This window comes from Rattus norvegicus, chromosome 10, assembly GCF_021556685.1.
Source record: "Rattus norvegicus strain SHRSP/BbbUtx chromosome 10, alternate assembly SHRSP_T2T, whole genome shotgun sequence".
NCBI lineage: Eukaryota > Metazoa > Chordata > Mammalia > Rodentia > Muridae > Rattus > Rattus norvegicus.
In genome coordinates this window covers 70633672-70654201 of record NC_141543.1, presented here as the reverse complement: position 1 = coordinate 70654201, position 20530 = coordinate 70633672, and the positions used below count along the sequence as shown (strand labels likewise).

At 46.0% G+C, this 20530-nt stretch overlaps 1 long non-coding RNA gene across 2 annotated transcripts; it reads left to right on the top strand.

Moving 5' to 3' along the window:
* The first annotated feature begins 244 nt into the window (after positions 1-244).
* LOC102550051 (uncharacterized) lies at positions 245-19896 on the top strand. 2 transcript variants are annotated; one of them, XR_015631870.1, is made up of 4 exons: positions 364-386; positions 4985-5051; positions 16679-16850; positions 17648-19896. It is a non-coding gene; the product is annotated as an uncharacterized LOC102550051 (long non-coding RNA). The 2 variants fall into 2 exon arrangements; XR_015631869.1 differs by lacking the exon at positions 4985-5051 and having other exon boundaries at positions 245-386.
* Positions 19897-20530: the final 634 nt, after the last annotated feature.

The following is a 20530-nucleotide window of genomic DNA, read 5'->3' as shown; positions in this document are numbered from 1 at the left end:
TGCTTTCAGTATGAACATCACGTCCAAGTGAAGATGAGAAAAGGGGCTGAGAGGGGAATGGGTAACACTTTCCGAGGGGCCAGTGTTTGTATGAGCAGCACTTCCTGAACCTGCCATGGTCCCTGAAGAGGCCACAGGTCTTGAAGTAAACGAACGTAGACATGTCCAGAGTCATCTCCAGGCAGAGCTGGTCCAGGATCATGCCAGCTGGCTAGGTGACAGAGGAGGGCAGACTGTTTGGCCTGGAGTCAGGCCAGCCTGACTGAAAGAGTCATGTCACTCTGCCCTGAAGCTTTGTGGTGTCACCCTGGTTATTGCCACCCACCTTCATCACACCTCACCCCACCACAGCCAACTGTGACTGAGCGGATCTCTGGAACTTACAGGTAATGGCACCCTGCCTGCAGCCTGGGTGAGGACATTAGCACACGGCTGTCTGGGGGCAGCAGGAGGTATGAGGGCTGTCATTATCAAATACAGGAGTCCAGGAACCCGAGAGCAGTTAGGAGCATGCACCGCTCTTTCAGGGGACCTGAGGTTGATAACAGCACCCATGTTAGGCTGCTTACACTCACCTACAACTCCAGCTGCATGGGATCTTAAGCCTCTGACTTGTGTGTGTGTGTGTGTGTGTGTGTGTGTGTGTGTGTGTGTGTGTGTGTTCGTGCACACACACACACACAGAGATAATTAAAGAAAGATTTAAATTTAAGGAAGGAGTAAACTCATTAAAAGGCTTTGTAAGCTCAAGGACATGGTCGTTGCCTTCAGGAAGTTTAGCTGTCACCACTTAGAGATAACTCTCTTGGGCAATCTACTTACAGATTCTTGTCCCAGGAACCAAGGGCACAACTGACATCGACTGGCCCAGAGCCAGGGATGTTAAGTTCCCCATAATGTGTAGGGTAACTCTTCACAACAAGACAGGCTGCTTGGAATGCCAATGGCTTCCTCCCAGAAGATGCTGGTTGGAGGTCAGGCTACTCAGGGGCCTGATGATGAGGTCCCTATATTCCCCACCCCCATTCTGCAATGCAGACTCTGAGGCCTAGAGAAGTTAGGATCCTGGAATCTAAGCCGAGTCATGAATTTCCTCTGCAAAAGGGCAAAGTGAGGCTTTCTATTTAGGTGAATGTGGTAGGGGTGGGGGATGAAAGACTGCTTCAGGGTAGGTTCTTAATTTCTTTTTTTTTTTTTATTAACTTGAGTATTTCTTATATACATTTCGAATGTTATTCCCTTTCCCGGTATCCGGGCAAACATCCCCCTCCCCCCTCCCCTTCCTTATGGGTGTTCCCCTCCCAACCCTCCCCCCATTGCCGCCCTCCCCCCACCAGTCTAGTTCACTGGGGGTTCAGTCTTAGCAGGACCCAGGGCTTCCCCTTCCACTGGTGCTCTTACTAGGATATTCATTGCTACCTATGAGGTCAGAGTCCAGGGTCAGTCCATGTATAGTCTTTAGGTAGTGGCTTAGTCCCTGGAAGCTCTGGTTGCTTGGCATTGTTGTACATATGGGGTCTCGAGCCCCTTCAAGCTCTTCCAGTTCTTTCTCTGATTCCTTCAACGGGGGTCCTATTCTCAGTTCAGTGGTTTGCTGCTGGCATTCGCCTCTGTATTTGCTGTATTCTGGCTGTGTCTCTCAGGAGCGATCTACATCCGGCTCCTGTCGGTCTGCACTTCTTTGCTTCATCCATCTTGTCTAATTGGGTGGCTGTATATGTATGGGCCACATGTGGGGCAGGCTCTGAATGGGTGTTCCTTCAGCCTCTGTTTTATTCTTTGCCTCTCTCTTCCCTGCCAAGGTTATTCTTGTTCCCCTTTTAAAGAAGGAGTGAAGCATTCACATTTTGATCATCCGTCTTGAGTTTCGTTTGTTCTAGGCATCTAGGGTAATCAAGCATTTGGGCTAATAGCCACTTATCAATGAGTGCATACCATGTATGTCTTTCTGTGATTGGGTTAGCTCACTCAGGATGATATTTTCCAGTTCCAACCATTTGCCTACGAATTTCATAAAGTCGTTGTTTTTGATAGCTGAGTAATATTCCATTGTGTAGATGTACCACATTTTCTGTATCCATTCCTCTGTTGAAGGGCATCTGGGTTCTTTCCAGCTTCTGGCTATTATAAATAAGGCTGCGAAGAACATAGTGGAGCACGTGTCTTTTTTATATGTTGGGGCATCTTTTGGGTATATGCCCAAGAGAGGTATAGCTGGATCCTCAGGCAGTTCAATGTCCAATTTTCTGAGGATCCTCCAGACTGATTTCCAGAATGGTTGTACCAGTATGCAATCCCACCAACAATGGAGGAGTGTTCCTCTTTCTCCACATCCTCGCCAGCATCTGTTGTCCCCTGAGTTTTTGATCTTAGCCATTCTCACTGGTGTGAGGTGAAATCTCAGGGTTGTTTTGATTTGCACTTCCCTTATGACTAAAGATGTTGAACATTTCTTTAGGTGTTTCTCAGCCATTCGGCATTCCTCAGCTGTGAATTCTTTGTTTAGCTCTGAACCCCATTTTTTAATAGGGTTATTTGTTTCCCTGCGGTCTAACTTCTTGAGTTCTTTGTATATTTTGGATATAAGGCCTCTGTCTGTTGTAGGATTGGTAAAGATCTTTTCCCAATCTGTTGGTTGCCGTTTTGTCCTAACCACAGTGTCCTTTGCCTTACAGAAGCTTTGCAGTTTTATGAGATCCCATTTGTCGATTCTTGATCTTAGAGCATAAGCCATTGGTGTTTTGTTCAGGAAATTTTTTCCAGTGCCCATGTGTTCCAGATGCTTCCCTAGTTTTTCTTCTATTAGTTTGAGTGTGTCTGGTTTGATGTGGAGGTCCTTGATCCACTTGGACTTAAGCTTTGTACAGGGTGATAAGCATGGATTGATCTGCATTCTTCTACATGTTGACCTCCAGTTGAACCAGCACCATTTGCTGAAAATGCTATCTTTTTTCCATTTGATGGTTTTGGCTCCTTTGTCAAAAATCAAGTGCCCATAGGTGTGTGGGTTCATTTCTGGGTCTTCAATTCTATTCCATTGGTCTATCTGTCTGTCTCTGTACCAATACCATGCAGTTTTTATCACTATTGCTCTGTAATACTGCTTGAGTTCAGGGATAGTGATTCCCCCTGAAGTCCTTTTATTGTTGAGGATAGCTTTAGCTTAATTTCTTTCAGCTACGTGACAGCAATCACTCCAGAGCCCGTGTTCTTCCTTGACTTTCAAAGCTGCCTCTTCCAGGCCTGGTTGTGGCAAGCAGAGGTGGTGTTCACCAGGCTCCCCAGTGCATACAGCACCACCTTCCAAACAGATTGAAGGATGAGATGGTCTGGTCGGCAGGGCTTGGATGTGCTGCAGAAAAGAAGGGAGGAGAAAGTGGAGGAGAGAGGAGAGAGATATCTTTGGATGTTTTCTATTTCTTAAAGCCGCATCTGAACAGCTTTGATGTAGGTTCTCTTAGGGGTGCTGGTTTCTGGGATTCATTCTCTGAAGCAGGCAAGCATAGGGGATGGTTGAACAAACTGGGACTCTACTTGGCATGGACTGTACAAACATCCCTCTTTTAATAATATACTTAACAGCTTGAGACCCTTACCTGTATTGCCTATATATGCAGTTTACCTCTCTGAACAGTGTGTCTAGGAACCTGTGGGCTGGAGGGATGGCTTAGCAGTTAAGAGCACTGACTGCTCTTCCAGAGGTCCTGAGTTCAAATCCCAGCAACCACATGGTGGCTCACAACCATCTGTAATGGGATCTGATGCCCTCTTCTGGTGTATCTGAAGACAGCTACAGTGTACTTATAAATAAAATAAATAATAAAATGAATAAATAAATAATAATAAATAATAAAATAAATAAAAAATCTCCCTCTGCATCAAGCTTGTCCTCTGAACAATAGAATAAGATCCCCTTCTCCTTAACATAGATTACATCAAGTCAGTACTCCAGTTATGTTCTGTATGAGGATAGGGGGAACAGATCTGGCCTAGACTGGTTTTGGGTGAGGGCACTGTAAGACAAATGACCTCCTCTTAGGAAGGATCTTCTCTCTACCATCATAAGCCTTTGCATAACTGAGTGAGAGATGACTAAAGTCAGATGCATTATGAGAAAGGTGCAGGAGCCGTGGAAGGAAATTACGTACAAAGGTCTGCCCATCAAAACAGAAAACTACTCAACACACGTCCTTAGTAAGCTTGTGCAGGAACCCATAAAAATGCCCCATGGACTCTCTAACTCCTGTGGCTTCTGTCATTCTTGACAACATTATCACCTGTTCTGTGGCATTGCAAATCTGCATTCCCTTCTCCCGTTCTTAAGCTGAGAACTGGGAAACTCTGCACAGACCCTAACTACTGGTAACCTCTGCATGGTCAGCCCCTTCAGGACAAACAAAGATCAGATCCGCATGGTCCACAGACCGGCCTGGTAGCACAGGCCTGGATCCAGCACTGCCGATGCCGAGACAGAAAGGTCTGATGCTTGAGGCGAGTCTGGACCACATGAAGAGATCCTGACTGAAAATCAGAACTCATACCTAGCTGACCCTCCCCTAGAGTCCAGCTTCTTTAATTTTTTAAAAACTTTTTAAGCGTGTGTTTGTGTATGTGAGAGCATGTGTGTGGGAGGGTGGAGATCTGGGGATAACTTTACAGAGTCCGTTCTTTTCCTCCACTTACGAGGGTCCTGGAATCGAACACGGGTTATCAGGCTTCATGGTCAGGCAGCAGGCACCTTTACCCACTGAGCCATCTCACAGGCCTGGGAGCCCGGATTCTTAAATTAGATGTGGGAAGTTAAGACAAAAAAACAAATCTTAGCAGCAATAATGATTTCTGGATGTGAATAGATTAAAATATTCATTCGAAATCAAACACTAATGAATCAGAGATGTTTCTGGAGGTGCTTGCTTTTGTGACTTTGTAACACTTCTCCATATCCTTGGTTCTGAACAACATTCAAAAATTCTGCACACTGCAGGATCCTTGAAGCCACTCAATGCTTCTGAATGTTGCCCGGAACATCTCGGCTAAGGTTAGAGACCACGGTATGTCATGAACCATGGTGTTTTTACTGTACCTATAAAGTTTTCTTCTTTTATGGGAATGCAATGGTCTAATTATGGAAAAACAAAGTATTTCCCTGGTTTTTTTACCTTTATTCCTCAGTATATATCAAATTAGTGTGTCTTCGGGTTGGATCGTGTTCAAATGTTTGGTTTTAAAACTCACTGTTTGAGTTACTGGCTTGAGCTTCAAAAGCGATATTTAAAGAATTTTGGCTTGAGATTAGGATAGAATTTCCAACAATTTCTTAAAGGAAACTAAACATACTTCTACTGTCTTGTACTATGTGTTTCTGTGAAGGGACATTCTTCACATGGACAATGATAATATCAAAATATTGGCCAATTTCATAAACAGTGGAGATGTTCTGTGTCCTGGAGTATTGATATTTGGTCAGTAGTTAATTCTTTTTGTAAAACAAGCAAGGACATATTAGCACATACATTTGTTTTTATCTTTAATAAATAGTTAAGTTACACGTCTACCGAAGAATGGTTTTAAAACAATGATCTGGTATCAGTAAATGTTTAATTTGTATTCCTACCTTGCAAACCTACATACCTAAGGTTACATAAAAATTACTCAGGCAAAAACAGGGAGTGGAGAGACATTAGGAGCCCTGGCCTGAAGGCCCTAGGAGATCCAACCTCGAGAGTTCAGACTGCCCCTCCTGGACTTAAGGGGTCAAGAATGGCAGGAGTAGACCAAGAGTGTGCAGGGCTCTCCACCTCCTGCTCTGTGGAACTTGCCTGTCCTGCCTCCATGTTCCCCTTGGTCCTCCAGATATCAGTTATTCAAGCATCATCTAAACATTATAAGCTGCTATAACAAACTACTCCAGGCTATGCAACTTAGAGACAACAGAAATCTATTCAGAGCCTGAAGGTGGAGAAATCCAACATCAAAGTGCCTGAAGACTCTAGGTCTGAGGAGGGCCAGTTTTCTAGCTCATAGAGGGTAGCAGTCTATGAGCCCACACAGTAGGAAGCATGAGGGGCCCTGACCACCTCCTAAAGGCTGTGTGAAAGACAGAGACAGAGACAGAGTCAGTAAGAGTCAGATACAAAAACAATCAGGAGAGACAGAGAGAAGAGAGTAAGAGAACAGAACACAAACATCTAGGCCATAGCAAGCAGCAGGCTTAAGACCTTGAACCCAATCAGCCCCCCAGACCTTGTACCTGCCTGAGCCAGGGAGTCAGGCGGCAGGAACTACAGATACCGTGAATGCAGCCCTGACCTGATGCTGAGGCCACTGGGACTTGGCATTACCAGGACTGCGATCTTGGGCAGAGCGTTAACCTCCTAAAACTGAGGTCAGGGAGCAAATGGCTCCCTCCTTTCCCTACCTTGTTCTTTCACTGTATTTTGTGAAATCTGCACTGTGAGAGTAACTTGCTCTCATCCTAGCTCTGCCAAGGTCTCCATGTTACCTCTTGTCCTACATCTTCCTTGAGAGGAACACGACCACAGAGCTATAAGGCCCCTGTGAGGTCTCACTGGAGGCATCCCCTCTCCCCCACCCCTGCTACCCTCTCTACCTCTCCACAGACCCTGGCGTCCTGAATCCATTTTTCTCATTCGGCACATGTCCTGTTCTTAAAGATAATACCAAGCCATGTATCATGCTCCCCACCATCATTCTATTTATTCTAAGTGACATCTGTAGCCATGACTATTATTCCTTTTTTTTTTAAAGATTTATTTATTTATTATGTATAAGTACACTGGTACCGTCTTCAGACACACCAGAAGAGGGCATCGGATCCCATTACAGAGGGTTGTGAGCCACCATGTGGTTGCTGGGAATTGAAATCAGGACCTCTGGAAGAGCAGTCAGTGCTCTTAACCGCTGAGCCATCTCTCCAGCTCACCATGACTATTATTATTCTGGTTCAGGGAGTTAAACCCTTGGACATGAAAGACACACCCTCAACTACTGAGCCTCAGCCTAGGCCCTGACTTGTTAGTGTTATGAACTACCTAGTATTGCATAGTGTGAGTCCTGCACAGTTTATTTAACCGTATTTCTGTTAGTGGACATTTGGGTTTCCATCACCACAGAGAACACTTTGGTAAGAACCTGCCTCACTGTGTGCCCCTGTGAGAGAACTTGTTTTGAATATAAAACCTTTGAGTAGAACTGCTAGGGTTTGGCCACCAATTGCTGTGTAACCTTCAGCTTCCAACATGAATTCACTATAGTCCCTGTGGGAGGCTCCATCTCCTGAGGTGTTGGCTGGACAATAGGACAACTGAAAGGTCCGTGGCTCTGCCTGGCCAGCTGGGACTTCCTTGTGGCTTGGCAACAAGGAGGAGCACTCCAGACATAAAGGTGGAAGCTTCAGGTCTCTTGGTCTGGGCGGGGAGGTGACACAGCCTTGATCCATCAATTCTTTCAGTCAAAACAAAAGATTCAGGGCGAAGCTCGAGTGTGTACGGTTCCTAGAGAGCAGCATCCTGTGTCTTTATCATTCGACATTCTTTTTTTTTTTTTTGAGATTTATTTTTATTTATGTTTCTCTCTCTGGAGGTTGGGGGATGTTTGTGGAGACTGGAAGATGGAAACAGATCCCTTGGGGCTGGAGTTCAGGCCCCTGTGGAACCAAATTGAGGATGCTCCAGTCCAGTGAGAGAGCTGCCTTGTAGAGTTTGATTCCTCTCGCTTTGGCCAGACCGGAGCCTCCGGATCCTGTCTCTGCCTCCCCAACACTGTGACTACAGACACATCACCATGCTGGGCACTGTTTTATTTTTCTTTTAACTGAACTGAACTTGGGTCTTGTTAGTTGCTAAAAAAAGGACTTACCTGGCTGTATACTGAGGCAATCTCCCTACCCGACCTGGGCAGCTTTTAAATTCATACTTCCAATATCGGAAATCCAAATACAAGCGCTTGTCTAAATATACAAGGGTCCCCTCATACTTGGTGGTGTTGGGTTATGAAAATTGTGTCAACTCAATAGGTGTGAGACAGTGTCACAGCGTCATGTAAAATTTCCAGTTCCCGGGTGAAGCGAAGACCCTGTTGGTGCAGTTTACTGGGCTGGCTCCTCTACTGTTTGCATTTTAAATTCTTTACCCACTTTTACTATTTATTCTTAAAGACAGTGCTACTTTTGATCACACCTTTGTGTGAATGCGTACACAGTGCAGTTGTCCACGGAGGCTGGAGTCGTTGGGTCTTCTGGAGCTAAAGTTATTGCAGGCGGTGGCCAGCTTCCTGACTTGGATGCTGGAACCTTAACTCGGGTCCTCCACAAGAGCTGCACTCACCCGTAACCACTGAGCCATCTCTCCAGCCTGCTTTACCCATTTGTCTCAGTCAGGGTTTCTATTCCCGCATGCAACATCATGACCAAGAGGCACGTTGGGGAGGAAAGGGTTTATTTAGCTGACACATTCACATTGCTGTTCATCACCAAAGGAAGTCAGGACTGGAACTCACACAGGGCAGGAAGCAGGAGCTGATGCAGAGACCATGGAGGGATGTTACTTACTGGCTGGCTTCCCCTGGCTTGCTCAGCTTACTCTCTTATAGAACCCAAGACCACCAGCCCAGGGATGGCACCACCCACAATGAGCTGGGCCCTCCCACCCTTGGTCACTAGTTGAGAAAATGCCTTATAGCTCAGGGAGGCATTTCCTCAAGGTAGGCTCCTTTCCCTGTGATAACTTTAGCTTGTGTCAAGTTGACACACAGACCCAGCCAGTGCCCCATTTATAAACTAGTACGTTCAAACGACTTTGTAGGAGGGGCTCTTGATATATTCTAGGGACTTCTTCCACATGCTATAAGTACTTCTCTAAAGAAGGCTGGGTGACAGAAGACATCAGCAGAGCCCGTCAAAGAGCTGGGAAGTACAGCCAGGAGGTGCTGGAGCACACCTTTAATCCCAGCACTCAGGAGGCAGAGGCAGAGGCAGGGGCATATCTGTGAGTTCGAGACCAGCCTGGTCTACAGAGCAAGTTCCAGGACATCCAAGGATAGACAGTGAAACTTGTCTAGAAAACAAATAAAAACCAACCAACCACCAAACAAGAGCTGGGAAATGCAGACATCCAAAGCAGGGAGTCGGGAATGTAGGCAATGACTGGCGTCTGGCCAAGTACGTACCAGAGGCTTCTGGGAGGGAGAGGAGAGGAGAGGGTCAAACTGCTGTAAGGTTTTTAATGCAGACTATGAGCTCAGTGTGCAAGGTGCTCACACCCCAACAGCCTGTGAGCTGGGCAAAAAGGGCAAAGGTCTGTGGGAGTGTGCTCTGGCCCACAAGTCCTACTCGTGTGGAGTGGCTCAGGGTCATGTTGCAACACTGCTAGGTGACCCAGATCAGCCCTGCAGGGCTGAGGGAGGAGGAGGCACTAAGTAAACAGCCACTCCTGCCACTTGAGGTAGCTTGTTTCTGGCTCTCTACATGCCAGTTAGAGCCTCAAGGGGCCTGTAATTGAAGGCACTTCAGCCTGTAATTCTGAGGCTCTGCTTCCCGGCTTGGCTGGACCGTGGGCAATGACACTATCTCGAGTGCCTCATCAGGAGCTCTGGCATGAGATGGGCAGGCAGGCAGGCTCTGGGCTGCTGGGCAGGGAATGGGCAGACGGTAGAGCCAGAACTAAGAGCAGTAATGGTTGCCTCAGCTCCTTCCTGCCTGGGACACTGGGGTCAGCAGCACGCACACCACCATAGGGCATAAGGGACGGGGACAAGGCAGATTGCTTCAGGACTGAGAGTGACAATCCCACTTTGAGGTGTGAAGAAAATGTTATATACAAATACACTCACTGTAGCATCATTCAGAGTGTTTTCATTTACGTGTGTTTATTTGGGGTTGTTTAAGTGTGGCACATGCCACAGCTCTGCTGTGAACATCAGAGGACAAACTATAAGAGACAGCTCTCTCTCTCTCTCTCTCTCCTTCTACCATGTGGGTTCCTAGGATTAAACTCAGGCCGTCAGGCTGAGCAACAACCCTCTTTACCTATGAGCTATCTTGTAGAGCCACCCTTCACGTAATTTTGAGAGCTATCCAATGGTGGGGGGGGGCTTATTTAATTATGGTGCATCTGTAAAATGGTGTGTCTTAGAGATACATGAAACCTGGTAGAGACAGTTTACTATACACATACTGCTGTCTCCTTCCCTGTCTTAGTCAGGGTTTCCATTGAGAACAGACACCATGACCAAGGCAACTCTTATAAGGACAATATGTAATTGGGGTTGGCTTACAGGTTCAGAGGTTCTGTCCATTATCATCATGGCACAGAGCACGGCAGTGTGCAGACACACATGGGGCTGGAGGAGTAGAGAGTTCTACATCTGGATCCTGAAGGACCCTAGCCTTATACCCACTGCCTCAGGCCAAGACTAGACCAAGTACCAGCTTCCCACCTCGGGTCAAGGCGAGGCCAAGTTTCATTCTTCACCTACAGTTCTCAGGAGGAGGAGGAGCATTCTTGAAAAACCACAGAATGTACTGACTGATAGTCACCTGACCCTCTGGTCCCAGATTGAGTTCGAATGCATGTCGTGTGCTTGCTAGCCAATAGATTCAAAGGTCAATGTGCTTAGCCAATAAGTTTAAACTGTAACCTTGCTAATGTAACCTGTACCCCTAAAAAGTATAAAAACTGCTTGTTACAGCCATTTGGGGTCACCCTCTAGTCACTCACCATGAGGAGCTGATTGAGTTTGCATCGAACTCAGTTCTCATGTCTCAGTTAGGAGTCTCCTGGTAGTTAAGACTTACTTTGAGCCTTACAATCTGAAGGCAGTCAGGAGAAGACTGGCTTCCAGGAAGCTAGGAGGAGGGTCTCAAAGCCCACCCCCACAGTGACACACTTCCTCCAACAAGGCTACACCTACTCTGACAAGCTCACACCTAATAGTGCCATTCCCTGGGTCAAGCATATTCAAACCACCACATTCTAATCCCTGGTCCCCATAGGCTTATTCACACTTGAATCTATGGGGGCCATACCTGGCCATAGCATAACGTAAGATACATTTATTCTAATTTCAAAAGTCCCATATTCTGTAACAGTCTCAACAATGTTAGAAGTCCAAAGTTCAAAATCTCTTCTGAGACTCATCTAATGACTTAATTGTAATTCCCTATAAAATCAAAAAGCAGATCACATACCTCCAATATCATAGGATATACATTACCATTTCAAGATGTCATAGTAAAGAAATACTGGACCAAAGCAAGATCAAAAATCAGTTGGGCAAGCTCCAAACTCCTTGTTTCCATGTCCGATGTCAAAGTGTTCTTCAGATCTCCAACTCCTTTCATCCTTGTTGACTCCTGTTGGCAGATCTGGCATCCAATCCCTGTTAGTGGCTTTTCTCAGCAGGTATCCCACAACTCTGACATCTCTGACACCTTGGGGTATGCAAGGAAACTTCAACTTCACAGCTTCTTGTTTCAATGTCTGGGATCAACACATGATCTTCTGGGTTCCTCCAAAGGGCTTGGGCCACATGTCCAGCTCTGACCTCTGTAGTACTCCAAGGCCAAAGCAGACCTTGGAGTGCTACAGAGGGTAGCTTCACTCTACTGCTGCTGCTGCTCTTGGTGATCACCCCATGGTATGGCATCTTTCTGCTCCAACTAGGCTTCACCAATAGCCTCTCATAGGCTTTCTTCACGGTGACAAGCCTCAACTCCTTTGCATGAGCAGTTCAGTCCTGGGCAATCAACTGTAACTGAGGCTGCATCTTCCCTAATGGTCTTCCCTGGCCTCTCACTGTGCCAAGTCTCAGCTGCTCTCCATGACCCCCTCATGCCTTCAAAACCAATTCCACTTGTGTGATTCTTATATGTCAAATCCTGCTTGGCCATGAAAGGGATGGAATGACTTGGTTCCTGCCCCTGAAACAGAGCCAACAAGGTATAAACGTCCACGAATGTTGATGGTTGTTGCCATTGAAATAAGGCTTGTATGTATAATATTACACATTTTCGTGTTCCTCCTTTAAGGAATGTCCTCTCTGCCAAGGTTAATGACTCCATGATAATCAGAGACAGCACAAGTCCAAGAGGCAAGGGGGGAATAGCTAATGTCTCAACATAATGGTAAATGCTGAGACCTTCAGGACAGCCTGCAAGGCTGTGGGAAAGAACTTTAAAAACATGAGTTCAAAAATATATAACTTCTCAACTATGCGAAATATAAGGATGTAATATGAATTGCATAGGGAGCTTCACAGATCTAAGAGAACAGAGGCAACTGCTCTGTGAGCCAGCTTGTCAGAAATATACAAAGGCAGGCAGATTCCTTACCTCAAGGTCAGACTGGGACAGAGCTAATTTAGGTACAGGTGTGGTCCAAAGGGTAAACTCAGGACGGGATCCCATCCAGCTAAGTTTACAAAGGCAGGCAGATCTCTGAATTCTTTGGCAATGTTAAAAATAATATGTACTTGCTGTCCTTTTCCTAAGAGTCAAGGGGCTAAGGTAATGAAATGCAGATTCATGGGATGGTCAAGAAAAAACCTGAGGTAAATGACTGAATTGATGTGTAAATAAAAGACTGGGTTTTGGTTTGCATGAGATGAGCTAGCAGAGAGAGCAGATCTCTTGAGATCTATGGAGATCTCTGGAGAGTGAACATAGCCCCTTTAGAATTTTTTCTAAAAGGATTTCAGACTTTGGTTGGAAATCCCAAGACTTACTTAGAGAGCTAACACAGCTCTTTTAGAATGTTTTCTGGCTTTCTAGTTTTGATCAGGAAACCGAAGAATTACTTTTAGAGTTTTCCAACTCCTTCACTGCCTAAGTGTGGCTGTCCTGGAACTGGAATTGAAGGCCTGCACTACCATACCTGGACTTAAGCTTTTCTTTCTGTAGAACTGAAAATACCCATCACAATCCACCCCTTCTCAATTTGACACAGAATCATATCTTCTTATGTCTAAATGAAAACAGTCAGATCATAGTAACACTTAACATGATATAACGCCCCCTCGTACAACTGACTGAGTTTAGCTGGGTGGGATCTCACGCCAAGATCACCACTCCCTTAATTTTATTTAATTTCCTTGAACACAAGATCTAGCTTCATTCCACTTCCTGGTACCCCTTTACTCTTTGATCCAAACATTTTGTATTTTTCCTTTCTAAGCTTTCTATGCTTAACCAAAATGTTCTTCATGAGAATAAACCAGAGAATGAGAACAAAGTCTGTGCTGAGCTTTTTTTTTTTTTTTTTGAGACATCCTTTGTCAATGCAATTAATATAAAATTAATATAAATCTCTCTACCTTAGTCTCAGGCAGACTCTTTGGACAAGGGCAAAAAGCACCAACATTCTTCATCAAAACATAAGAACAATCTCCAGAGTTCAAATTACCCTCAGCATCAAAGTCTTCCACATTCCTACTAGGATGGCCCATTAAGTCCCAATTTAAAAAAAAAAAAATTCCATGGCTTTCAAACCCAAAGTCCCAAAGTCCATGTTCCTCTAAACAACAATAAAAGCCATGGTCAGGCTGTCACCTCCGTACCTCAGTCCCTGGTACTAACTTCTTTCTTAGGGTTTCTGTTGCTCAGAAGAGACACCGTAACCAAGGCAACTTTTATAAGGGACAACATTTCGTTGGGGCTGGCTTACAGGTTCAGAGGTTCAGACCATTATTATAGTGGCAGGAAGCACGGCAGCATGCAGGCAGACATTCAAGTTCTACACCTTGACCTAAAGGTAGTCAGGAGAAGATTGGCTTCCAGGCAACTAGAAGAAGGGTCTCAAAGCCCACAATATGACATACTTCCTCCAATGAGGCCACACCTCATCATAGTGCCACTCCCTTGGCCATGCATATTCAAACCACCACATTCCCTAAATGTAATACCCACTTTACACACACACACACACACACACACACACACACACACACACACACGAGTACTTTAGTAAGATGATCCTCTCAAGCTAGTTGTACTGATGGGCACCTGTAATTACAATACTTGGGAGACAGAGGCAGGAAGATCGAGAGTTTGAAGCCAGCCTAGGCTATGTAGTGAGAGTCTACACCTCCCCCCAAAGGGAGCCAGGCAACACAGCACCCGGGAAGTACAGAAGTGAGGCAGGAGGTTCAAGGACAGCCCCAACTACATGGTAATCCCTTGTCTTTTAATTTCATTAATTTGTTCATTATTAGTAGACAGTAGCATCAAATGCTTTTAATCTATGCATGTCTATTACTTTAAGTTATATAGATGAAAAATAACCATAACTAAATTGTGTAGTTAAAGCCATCTTAATATTCTCATCCAGACACTTTCTACACGTGTGTGTGTGTACACATGCATGGAGGCAATATTCTCATCCAGACATACATTCATTCTCTCTCTCTCTCTCTCTCTCTCTCTCTCTCTCTCTCTCTCTCTCTCTCTGTGTGTGTGTGTGTGTGTGTGTGTGTGTGTGTGTGTGTGTGTGCATGTAAACGTGCACTAATGCATGGAGGCCAGAGGTCAGTGTCTGGTGTCTTCTTCAATCCCTTCTCCACTTTGTCTTTTGACACTTTGCCTTTTACTAATGCTGGAGATTGTCAGTTCGCAGCTAGAGGGGCTGACAGTGAGCCCTGAGGATCCTCCTGCTTCTGCCATCATTTCTGATTCTCAGTTTGTGTGTGTAGGATGTAATTTTTTTTTAAGTAAACAGTTGTAGGCAGCAGTCATTGTGACAAAATCATGCAATCTGAACAGACTCCTACCCTTTGAGGCAATCCCCTGTACCAACTCATGACCTCCTAAGATCAAACACTAACCATTATTGTACTGGCAAATGACTTTTTAATAATTACTCTACTAAAAGGTTATCTTCTGAAAACTATCTTATTCTCTCCGATACATTTTGAACTGACAGTAAATAATGTTTTGAAAGTCTGGTGTTTTTTTCACACTAATATATCTTGGTTATTTTTTTTAAAGCAGAGTCCAGTCTGGCCTTAATCTTCTGATATGCCTGTCTCCAAAGCACTGGTAGCTGTGCATTACCATGTCTGATTTGTATGGTGCTAAGGATGTAACCTAGGGTTTCGGACATGCTGGGAAGCACTGTACTGACTGAGTTCATGCCCAACCCCTTGCCTGACGTCATCTCCAATCTTCAGGACAATGTTGATAATCTGGACCTAATGACCCTCATGGGGACCAGACACCTGGATCCTCATGTATCCCCCTGAGTTTCTCTCCTCCCCATCCACAGAGTAGAAAATGAGCCCTTTGTTCCTTTATCACAAGAAAGAGCCACAGCATATGCAGGACGACCAGGATGTCTCCAGGGACGAGCTGGCCACCGATCTGCAGCCTACATGGAAAGTCCCCTAGAACCATGAGGAAGAGATTTCTTAATACAAACAAAACATCCTCCTGACTAAAAGGCTCCAGACCTCAGCAACAATGCAGGCAGATGCCTGCTCTTGTCTCTGCCCTTCCACTTAAGGCTTGCACCTGAGGGTCTTCTGGTTGGATTCGTTCCCTGAACATCTGCCCTCAGTCAGTCATCTCTAGTACCAGCCTAAGCTAGGTGTTTGTGTCCTGTGTCAGGAATCAGAAACTGTGTACGCTTGCAAGAGGAAACCCACCCCTGTGTTCCTTTGTTTTTTCTTTCTTTGTTACTTTAATTAAAGTTGTTGTTACTGTCATTATGGGCATGCTAAGAATATGTGGGTACAGAAACATAGATGCCCGGCACAGGTGTGGAGGTCAGAGGACAACTTTCAGGAGTTGCTTCTCTCCTTCCACTGTGGAAACCAAGGAACACAGGTGGTCAGGTGTGTACAGCAAATACTTCATCCACGGAGCCACCTTACCAGACCTCTCCCTTTGACACTAGGCTTAGAAGGTCCTTCCCTAACTGGGGAAATTAGCGAGCTGATTCTATTGTAGGGAGAAAAGATCAACTTCTTCCTCCTAGAGACATGGAGGGAAACTTTTTTCCTACCACCCCTGGTCTTTTGGCCGCCTTGTAAATTGCAGTAATGTAAGGCAGATGCATGCAGAGAAAGCATTTCAGTTACACATATTCTCAATAGGAGACCTGCAGAAACACAGACTCGAAGAACTAGCTGGGTGATTGGAGGTGCTATCCATTCATGAAAGGGATGGGGTTTGTGGATGGCCAGGGATGTGGAGACGGGTATGGGACGGGGCAATGGAAGGACTTCTGGTGAATGTCATTGTCCTGTTAAGCAAATAGAAGTGCCCTGTGATGAAGTTCGGGTAACTTTATTAATGAAAATTGTCTTTACAAACATGAATTTTCCCCTACGCAAAGGAAAATGAAGGCTTTCTTTTAGAAGGAGGAGGAAGAAAAGAACTTTCTGACTCTGTTCTTGATTTCTTTTAGCTAAAAAAACAGTCACTATGCCAGAGGGGCATATTTGGAGCGACATTTTCTGTATCCCTTTAGGGACCTAATAATTGAAAAACTCAACCAAACAAGTAAACAGTGTAATGTTAGTAAACAGTGAATGATAATCATGGGGGGAGGAGGACGAGGAAGCAGAGGGTCTGTCCCACACAGGAAGCCTTAGGACATCCACAGAGGTGCAGCTTCCGGGCACATGGCTCTGTTTGGGACTTCCTGCTCTGTGTTCTGCGTTACAGAATGGATCCTGGCCAGGCTGGCTTCTTTGGTGAAGTGTCTGGCTTATCCAGAAGACCAGCTCTTCTCCAGCCACCTCAAGCTCCCAGGAGCTCACTGGATGGAAGAGAAGTGAACTTGACCTGCTGTTTCTGCACCCACATCTTCTAGACTGCTGTTCCCGATCCCTGCTAGGTCTGTTTGTGTCTCCCATGTAGGTCCCTCCTCTGTGAGGAGTTTATCCCACCCTACTCCACCCTACCCCAGTGTTAATGTGACTGAATGAGCCCCGTTGTTGGGTTATTGATCTGAAGCTTTATTGTATTTTGAATTGTTTATCTAAACACCTGCTTTGATTGGTGGCCATAATCAATCACCCTGTTCTCGTTTACTGAGAGTTTTCTGTAGCCAGTCATCCCTCCTCCTTCTCCTTCTTTTCCTCCTCCTCTCCCTCCTCCTCCTCTTCTTCTTCCTCCCCTCTCCTCCTCCTCTCCCTCCTCCTCCTCCTCTTCTTCTTTTTCCTCCTCCATCATATCAGAGATGGAATCTAAGTCTCACACATGCTGAATGAATGCTTTACCACTGAGTTAGAACCACCAACCCTCTTTTTACTCTAGATTTTGAGATAGGCTCTCACAGAGTTGTGCAGGAGTGGCCTTGAACTCACTCTGCAGCCGAGGCAAGCCTTAAACTTGTGGTACTCCTACCTTGGCCTAAAGAAGAGCTGGGCTTGGAAGTGAGTCCCACCAGGCCTGGCTTTCCGAATCAGCATGTTTGCACCCTGCACAACTCCCAGCTCTCAGAGGCTAGAAGCTAACACCACCCACAGTGCCCCCCTCCCCATCCACTATCCTCAGGCCCATCGTGTAGATTGTTGCCCACTAACACTCAGAAGTTCTTACCTATAATCTACTTGAATCGCTGAAACAGTTTGTATGGTCACACTGGCAACTCCCCCTCTGTTGTGAGATATTGGGGTGTTTTCTCTGCAGAGTGTGCTTCTGGGGCAAGTGAAATTCTGTACTTGATTTCCGTGCCTTAAACCCATGAGGACCAGGAAAGAGGAAAATCAGAAGTGACGAGAGAGACGAGGGCCCTGGAGGAGCAGATGTGGAAAAGGAATCCTGCCTGCAGCCAACATCTGCTTCCCTCGTTTCCATCCTAGCCACAGGCTGGGCTGATGGAGGAGTCTGACTAGCTCTTGGGACCACAGTCAGATCCATGGGACTGAAGCCCTGCTTAGCCTCTTCTTGCCCAGAGCTTCTGTAGGTGAGCTTGTGGCATATGCTCTATGCCTGGCAGACAGTATCTGGTGTCCAGTGATGCCAGCTGCCATGACCTGCTGGTTCCTTGTCCTGCTCCTCATCACCCCCCCCCCCCCCCCGGAACAGAGGCGCTTGCCCACCATCTCTGAAACGAAGCTATGACATTTGGTTTGCTCTTCCTAGATGACAGTTTCAGAGACAGCCTATGACTCATTATGCCCTTTCCCTCCACTATAAAGTCCAGCCACACTCCAGATAAAGACTGCTTCCTCGGCCTGGGTCCCAGGACAAGGTCTAGGGCAGAGCCTCCAGATGCAGTGTGCAGGGGCTGACGTAGGAATAGCAAGCAGCCTCTGCCTGAAGCCACTGCAACTGAGGCTGTGCCCTTACTGCAGCCTTACCTGCCCTATCCTCACCAGTTGACACCGGCTTTCAAGGGAAAGTCATTCCCCATCCAGACATCAGCAGGCCCCAGATTAATTTCCATTTGTGGCACTTGTCCACCGTTCTTCCAGAAAAAGTATTAAACTATGTTAAGTCTATAAAAGTCCTCACTCGTACCCCAGCCCAAACCATGCTTGGTATGTATGTTCCGTTCTCTGACCCGATACATCTGTGAAATGGACCCCATTTGGGAAGGCTCCAAGTGAGCCCTAGGGTTTTACTGCTATGAACAGACACCATGACCATGGCAAGTCTTCTAAAGGACAGCATTTAATTGGGGCTGCCTTATAGGTTCAGAGGTTCAGTCCATTATCACCAAAGTGGGAGCATGGCAGCATCCAGGCAGGCATGGTGCAGGAGAAGCTGAGAGTTCTACATCTTCATCTGAAGGCTGCTAGTTGAAGACTGACTTCCAGGCAGAGGGTCTTAAGCCCACACCCACAGTGACACACCTAATCCAACAAGGCCATACTCACTCCAACAGGGCCACGCCCTGGGTTGAGCATATTCAAACCAACACAGGTAACTATTCTGGCCATTCCTTGACTCCCTTTACAAAACTGCTGATCTGGGACCTGGTAGGATGGTCCAGTGGGACCTCCCACCAAACCTGACAAGCTGAGCTCAATTTCCGGGACCCACATGGTGGAAGGAGAAAGTGACATCTGCAAGTCATCCTCGGACCTACATACGTGCTCGCCCTGGCACACATGGGCACTCACGTCCGTACACACGCTCATTCATAAGCACACATACACAACACACACACAAACGTAATTTTTAGACTCACACTGCTGACATATCTCTGATCACGAGGACTTGGTTCTTCATTCGTGGCTTTAATCCCGTCTTTATGATCGTCTTCTGCAGGCTGATGATTATTCTGAGAACAAGCAAAAGAAGACCTGAGCCGTTCCACCACTGTGCCCAGCTCACGGCACATGCTTAAATTCCATGTGTGTGGAGCTAAAACAAGACAAAACTGGACTACACTTGGGGATAGACTCTTAGTGGGTAAAACCAGAAAAACAGACAAGGAAGTGGGAGGAGGAGGAGAAGGAGGACAGGAATTCACCTCCCAGCTCCCACATAGCAGCTCAAACTGACTGTAACTACAGTTCCAAGAGATCAAATGTTCTCTTCTGGTCTCTGTGGGCACTGCACACATGTGGTGCGCAGATATACATGCAGACAAAACACCCATACACATAAAAGTAAACAAGATAAGGAAATGATTGGCATTAAGACTGGCCACAGGGAGGGGTGACCAGGCAGAGGCAGACGGCTGGATCTGACTGTTTCTCTTCCTTGACATTTATGGATGGGGGGTGTGGCTTTCATCTTTCCCCTTTGTGTGTCCAGGATATATTTAAAAAAGAAATTTTGAAGCATTGTTCTAGGAACTGAGGTATAGCTAGTTGGTAAAGGGTGTGTTGTGTAGGTTTACTGGAGATGTGCCAGGAATGGAGCCAGGAATGGAGGAGACCTCCATCTTAAATTAAAAAATAAAACACATTGTATGTCGCTCTGCATCACATGGTGAGAGTCCTCTGCTTGCTTCCTATGGCTATACCTGATCTACGTCTGAATGTGTCAAATGTATTTATCCATCCCGTTCCTGGGGGCCACTGGGCTTGTTTTTAGCATGGGGACCGTGTGGACGATGAGGCTCTGAGTGAGCCCTGGGTCCCCGCGTAACAGCATTGCTCGGGGGTCCACGCTGGTCATGAAGTTGGGTTCTGTCTTAGAATACAGGCAGTAGTTTCCTGCTATGGCCACACCACTTTGCACCCGTGTCAGCAGCAGGTGGGGCTGGCTGCTGCTCTGCGTCTTGCTAACACTTGCAGTCATCACTGTTCCGTTTTAGCCCGTCTGTTGGCTGCGTGATTGAATCTTGCTGTCTTTTCTTCGCCAGTTCCATCGAGAGTAGCCACACCAAAGGTCTTTATAGTTCCTAGTTGGCCATTTGTATGCACAGTTCTGTAAAGTGCTTATTAATCTCTTACCCAGTTTTCTTTTTGCTTATATGCTTTTTTCCTTACCGATTTGAAAGATTTTTAAAGTATATTTTGAATGTGAACCTTATCTGTTTGAAAATACTTTCTTTTACATGTCCTTGTCCTTCTCGTCTTTCAGTGCCTTTTTGGCCTGTGTGTGTGTGTGTGT